This window comes from Balaenoptera acutorostrata, chromosome 8, assembly GCF_949987535.1.
Source record: "Balaenoptera acutorostrata chromosome 8, mBalAcu1.1, whole genome shotgun sequence".
Classification (NCBI taxonomy): Eukaryota; Metazoa; Chordata; class Mammalia; order Artiodactyla; family Balaenopteridae; genus Balaenoptera; species Balaenoptera acutorostrata.
In genome coordinates, this window is record NC_080071.1 from 79679415 (window position 1) to 79686832 (window position 7418).

Consider the following 7418-nt stretch of genomic DNA (forward strand, 5'->3'; position numbering starts at 1 on the left):
CTTTATAAATTATTTTAATGTCAAATTTTCAGAAATGAAGATTGATCTGCCCCTTTTCCCCTGCCTAGTCCCAAACACAAAGGTTGAAAGTAGTGAGATCACTCTGTGTGTAGGCAGACTGAACATGAAGCAAAGAGTAGGGTGTGTGAAGTTGAATTTGGGGGCTCTGTTGACCTTTCTTTGTCACAGGCTCTGCCCCTTTGTGTCTACCTTTAGACTTTGTCTTCTGGGTGACAAGTGACCTTCCTTCTCTGTCCTCACTCTTTAATACCTGCCTGTAGGTTGTCTATCAGACATTTAAGTTGGTATGATTGGAAATCAAGCCGCACTTCTCCCAGGGTGATTTACATCTAAAGCCTGAGTTCTGATAGTGAAATAAAAGCATATTACAGAACTCCCAACAGGCTGGTGGGTGCTGAATTTTGGAAACTGGGGCTGAAATGGCCTTCCACGATGACAAGGAAAGCATGCCTCGTAGGAGAGCAGCTTTGGATATGACACACTGACATTACCTGCAGTGTTTCCTGACTTAAGGACTAGAATTGGGTGAAGCTTCTAAGTAGAAGAACAGTTTGGGAGAAGTCAGAACCTCAAGCACCCTCAGTTCTCTCCTTTTTGGGCCAGGAGGAAATTGATTTTTTTCCTGAAAGAGTGAGATCACCATTCTAAAACACTCCCAGTCATGGAGGAGTTTGGGACGTCAGGAAGGTGAGGAGAGGAGGAGTTTTATTGCTTTGGGGGCGGAGAGGAGAGCAGTAAACAGAAGCAGCATTTCACACACGCTGGGACACAGGAGGACCGGTTCAGGAGGTGCAGTTCCGAGTCTGTCCACAAGATGGTGCAGGAACTCCGCTCAGCCTCTCCTCTGAGGCATGATCTGTAGTCTCAGCCAGACTTCTGGTAGATTGATAAAATGGTTAGAAGGCACGATGAAGCCTTCACTGTGGCGAAGATACCTTTCGACGTTTTAAGCATTCAGATTGAATATTCAATTAGAAATGGGTCGAGTTCCTAATAAAGTAAATGAAATTAGGAATGTGTACAAGAGCTCCTTGTACAGTGCCTGCCTATACGAGGGATCAATGTCAGGGAGAAGCAAAAGGAGACATGGGCAAGATGCTGGGTGGGGTGATGCAAAGCATCTCACGTTCCCAGAGAATCTTGAAGTCTAACTGGGGATTCGTTCCTTTGTCCCACTGGGCATTTACTGCAGACAGCACTACTCTGGGTGCTGTGCAGACAGCAATGAAAAAAATCCCCAGCCTGTGGAGAGCTTGCATCCTATTGGGAGGATTAGACAAGTTAGATAAGAAAAATATGATGATATGCGCTGTGGGAAAAGTATTAAAACCGACAAGGGGGGCTTCCCTGGTGGCGCAGTGGTTGAGAATCTGCCTGCTAATGCAGGAGACACGGGTTCGAGCCCTGGTCTGGGAAGATCCCACATGCCACGGAGCAGCTGGGCCCGTGAGCCACAGCTGCTGAGCCTGCGCGTCTGGAGCCTGTGCCCCGCAACGGGAGGGGCCGCGATAGTGAAGGGCCCGCGCGCCGCGATGAGGAGCGGTCCCCGCACCGCGATGAAGAGTGGCCCCCACTTGCCGCAACTAGAGAAAGCCCTCGCACGAACCGAAGACCCAGCACAGCCAAAAATAAATAAATAAATAAAAACCTAAAAAAAGTTAAAGATTTAAAAAAAAAAAAAAAAAAACCCGACAAGGGGAGGTGGAGGGCTACAATTTTAAATCATGTGACCTCTCTGAGACGGTGACATTTCGATAAGACCTGAAAGATTGATGGGGCAAGCCGTGGGGATTTTAGGGGAAGAGCATTCTAGGCAGAGCGCACAGCAAAGGCAAAGGTCCTGAAGTGGGCATGTGTTTGGCTGGCCAGTGTGGTTGCAGAGGGAAGGAGGAAGAGCAGTAGGATATGAGTCAGAGAGATGCTGCTGGGGGTAGAGAGGGGATTTTGTAGCAGATGGATCATGTGAAAACATGTAAGAATTATACGAACTTTGGCTTTTATCTTGGCATGGATAGGAGCCATTGAAGATTCTGAATATAGAAGTGACACGATCTGATTCATATTTTAAAAGGATCACCCTGGCTCCCGAATTGAGAAGGGGACAGACGTAGGAGCAGGGAGACCAGCTAGGAGACGAGTGTGATGCTCTAGGTCGAGACATGATGGTGGCTTGGGCCAGGGTGATAATTGATTTTGGATATATTTTGAGTCCGTAGGATTTGATGGTAGATTGAAGGAGTGTTTGAGAGAAAGAGAGGACTCAGAGATGACTGTGAGGTTATTTTCCTGAGCAACTGAGCAGATGAAATTTGCATGAACTGAGGTTAGTTGGAGAAACAGGTGTTTTGGGGGAAAGATCAGGAGCTCACTTTTGGATGTGCTGAGTTTGAGATGCCCCGGAGACGTCCATGTGGAGATGTTTAACATCCACGAACCTGGAATTCAGAGTCTGGACTGAGATGCAAGGTCAGGTCTCGGTAGGTCTGAAGATATTTAAAGGCATAGACTGAAGTGAGAATGGTGGAGGGATGAAGTCCAAGGACCGAGCCTTGCACACACCAGTGTTTAGAAGTCGGGGAGTTAAGGAGGGACCAGCGAGGTTGGAGGAAACCCAAAAAGTGTGATGTCCTCGAAGCCAAGTAGGAGAAAGGGCAAGAGGAAGGAGAGCTCAGCTGTGTCAGATGCCGCTGCTGGGCCAGCACACAAGTCACCCTCAAGCAGGGAGGCTTTCTCGGCCTCAGCGCTGCTGATGTTTGGGGCTGAAAGTCGTTTGCTGTGGGGCTGTCCTGTGCATTGTAGGATGTTTCGCAGCCCCCTGGCCTCTCCCCACTAGTTGCCAGTAGCACCTCCCTCCTGGCCGTGACCATCAAAAATATGTCCATTGGGGTGCATGTGTCTTTTTGAATTAGAGTTTTCTCATAGAAGCACTATTTACAATAGCCATGACATGAAAGCAACCTAAATGTCCGTCGACAGATGAATGGATAGAGAAGATGTGGTACATATATAGAGTGGAATACTACTCAGCCATAAGAAGAATGAAATAATGCCATTTGCAGCAACATGGATGGACCTAGACATTTTCATAATAAATGAAGTAAGTCAGACAGAGAAAGGCAAATATTGTATGATATCACTTAAATGTGGAATCTAAAACATGATACAAATGAACTTATTTACAAAACAGAAACAGACTCACAGACATAGAAAACAAACTTATGGTTACCAAAGGGGAAAGGTGGGGGGAAGGATAAATTAGGAGTTTGGGATTAACAGATACACACTACTATATATAAACTAGATAACCAACAAGGACCTACTGTATAGCACAGGGAACTATTATCACCATCTTGTAATAACCTATAATGGAAGAGAATATGAAAAAGGCTACACATATGTATAACTGAATCACTTGGCTGTACACTAGAAACTAACACAACATTGTAAATTAACTATACTTGAATTAAAAAAATGAATCCAGACATTGTCACAAGTCCCCTGAGACACAAAGTCACCCCGCCGTTGAGAACCATTGCTCCAACTCAAGGTCTGAAGAACTAACGTTCAGGGGAAGGAAGACCTCCTCTAACCGAAGGGGGAGGACGTTTCTGGGGAAGCTGGCAATTTTTTTTTTTAATTTTTAAAAAATATTTATTTTTATTTATTTGGTTGTGCTGGGTCTTAGTTGTGGCAGGCGGGCTCCTTAGTTGCGGCATGCGAACTCTTCGTTGCGGTATGCATGTGGGATCTAGTTCCCTGAGCAGGGATTGAAGCCGGGCCCCCTGCCTTGGGAGCGTGGAGTCTTATCCACTGCACCACCAGGGAAGTCCCAAAGCTGGCAAATTTGAATTTGACTTTAAAGGTTGGGTAGAATATTGACAGAGAGTAACTGGGACAGAGTGGTCGAGGGCATCTCAGCCAAGGGACCGTTCCTGAGGCTTGATAACCGTCTCTGTATGGAGATCAACATCTCCTTTTGGAGTCATGGAAACAGTCCTATCATTTTCACCATCTCTTGCTTTCGGCACAAGCATGGTTTCCATGACATCTTTCTTCCTCACAAAGGAAGACTGGAGGTTAAAGGATTTTTTTTCTCTAAAATACGATTTAGGGAGGTTTAATCACGGCAATACATGTTATACCATTTACAAACCGTGATTAAAAAAGAAAAACTACTCTCCCACCCGCCTCACCTCTGCTGCCTCCCCACCCCTGGCATCTTTCCTAAGTGATAAAAGAGAAACTTGTCTTTCCCCCAGTTTCCAAGTACTGGGTCAGATTGTTTTTCCCCTTTGGAATACATGACTAATTTATTGCTTTGCTTAAATCTGATTCAAAATCTCTCCGCCCCTACAACACACACACACGCACACTGAACTGAAATAAAACAATCTTTTTTTATTTTTTGAAGCAAAAAATCCATGGGTACATTAGGACTTTTACTGGGCACCTGTCAGAGTGATTATTTTTCCATGATTTTTTTGCTGGACTGTCATATTTTAGCCACTATGTTTCAAGGACAAACTCATGTCGCATTTACAAGACTCTCAACAGGTAAAGTCTTCAGCGTGAGAAGGGGTAAGTTGGATTCCACTTTGAGAGCAGGGAGGTTCAGATACAGCTCAAGGTAAAGACCAATTTAAGCGGAAAGCATTAGCGCTTTGGCAGGAGGGACTTTTTGCAGCAGAGGAGCAGGAAAACCCCTGGATAAGTAGAAGGAATGGGCTACTGGCGTCACGTTATCTTCTTGGAACTTGCTGGACAACTTCCTGATGGCGAGTTCCAAGGACAACCAATAATGTGGACATGACATTCCGGTGCAGGCTCTGTAAAGCTGGGCAAGGAAATGGCCTATTCCAGCGGTTGCCAAAGTTGGTTACCCATCACAATCATCAGGGATGCGTAAAACAATGGGGGCCCACCCCTGGAGTCCTAGGTCAGTCTATGTGGGGTAAGCTCACAGCATCTGTAATTTATAAATGTTCTCCAGGTGATTCTGACCAGCCCTGGACTCCCCATTGGCATTTGGCAATTATTTGCCCAATTTTAAGAGAAATGAAGGCAGGTCGTACACAGGAAGGGGTTCTATAACTTTGTGACTCTGATTTCTCCATTTTTTTAGAAGTCAACCAATTGGTATCTAAATGAACATGGTAAGATCATAGCAGATATATAGCTGAGAGAAATGATTTTCTGACTTTTTGTTTTAGGGAGATTCCTGTTGAGCATCTGGCAAACTTTTTCATTCCTCTTTTTAAAAACAATTCTTCCACTTCCTCTTGGTCATGAACCCTATCATCTAGCACTATTGTACTTTGGTCCATGACGCCCTGTCAAATGAGGCTGGTGCCTAGGTCAGGCCCAGGCACTGAGGCTCTGCTGGCCAAGCTAGTGTATACATGCTGATGTGCATCTGTCAATCACCTGAAGTGACTAACTTCATGCCTTCTCTCTTTTGAGATCTATCAGCCTCAAAAAATGCCCATCCCTCATGTCGTCCTCTTCAGAGTATCCTTGGCAATCTTGGCTGTATAACTCCATTCATCAGGGATGGGAAAAGCCAAGAGTTTCCTAATGAATGGCCACTGTCACTCCACCCCTTTTTCATTAATAATGATGCAAAGTTTGTAAATCCCACTCAGCTTGCAGGGTATTACTTCACTGCTTTGTGTCTGCCATCCCTATTTTTATGGTCACATCCCAGAACCAAACCAAGAGATCTTTCTCCACCAGCAGTGGAAAGAACATGACTGATGGAAGACCAGTCTTCAAAGATCTTGGTTACTCTGGAACCATAAACATACAGTGACGTGCAATGCTTAAGGAGTGTCTCCTTTGTAGGATCTTAAAGGCTCCCCGCAAAGTGCTAACTAGCCTTGATCAAAGAGTTGTCTTCTAAGCTTGAAGGTAGAAATCTGTACATGTGCCCAGCTGATGTGTGGTTTTCCACCATCAGTAAGGGCCCCTTCTTCTTTCCCTGGCTGGAGTGATGACTGCAAAATGGCTCATTCTCTGTGAAGAAAGATGGTTCACTTACAAGGCCTTTTCAGAGATTAATAAACATAATGTTAATATTGTTTCTGTCAGTACTCATCAGCGACTAGACACTCCACCAAGCCTAATCTCATTTAATTTTCACAACAATCATGAGGGAGTTATTAGCATTATTGCCATTTTACAGATAAGTAAGACTGAGGCCCAGAAAGGTTAAGAAACTTGCACGAGGCTGGTAAGGGGAAGAGCTAGGCATCAAACCAGGTCTGCTTGACTCTTGACTTCAGGTTTTTTGAATGTCTTTGCCATGCTTTGTGGGCTTTGGACATAATCTCTGCACAGTAAAGGTAAGAGGCAGTTGGCCAACACAGTTCCCTGCATGTCTTACCAAGAGCACCACCTGTACATGAAGGCTGCTGGCCTCACCACGGCTGCTGTTGGGGTGGTGGTGGAGGGAGAACACAGGAGGGTAGAATCTGTGATTCCTCCTGCTTTACTGCATTGTTCATATACCCGCAGAAAGGATCTATCAGAGAATAAATGATCAGTCTCCCTGCTCATCATCTAGTCACCACAGGAAATCAGGTTAAAGATTAAATCCTGCATACACCAATATTATTAGTTATCGCCATCAAGGGCTTTAGACCATTAGGTAGCATCAAGCCCCCGCCATGTCACTGATTTTTTTAACTATTGGCTGAAGAAGGGGAGACCAGCCCCAAGATTCTGTGTTGTCCTAATTGCCAGTCAAGTTGCTCTCAGATGGCATGCTCTGTATATTCTGGAAACTTCATACTGCTACCAGAAATTTCATGATCACCTAGGAAACTTCTAAACATCTTTAAAGGATGTTATTTTCCTGGAAGTGTTATTTCCACTAATGAGCCCTGAGGGCACGGTGACCTTGTCTTTCTCCTTCAAAACGCCATCTCCATCCTTCGTTGTCTGCTATTTATATTGCCACAAGGGCTGTCTTCACCTGCTCTCTGTGTCACTGAAATGTCTTCTTGAATTTAAACAATTTATTTTCACTTCTCTCAGAGAAGCAGCAATGCCTCAGGCTCAAGAAGGTGCATTTCAGTGTCACGGGACATCTGCAATGTGGGCTCTCCCCAGGGGTCTATTTTCACAGCAGAGGTGTGCTCAGGCCGCCATCACACCGGCTGCATCCGCGGTCAGTGAGGTCCAGGTGGAGGCAGCCCTCCGGAGAGTGGGTGTAAACAAGATGAAGAGAGCTGGTTTCTGTACTTAGGGAATTTACAATCTAATAAGAAAAGGGAAAGAAAAGTATACAAATAAACACAAAACAGGGAAGAATATAATGGATGTCTTAAGAAGGCTTTTCACCAAAGTACTATAGAAATCCAGAGGAGGAAAGGGTCCTTTCATAGAAGGACCCACGC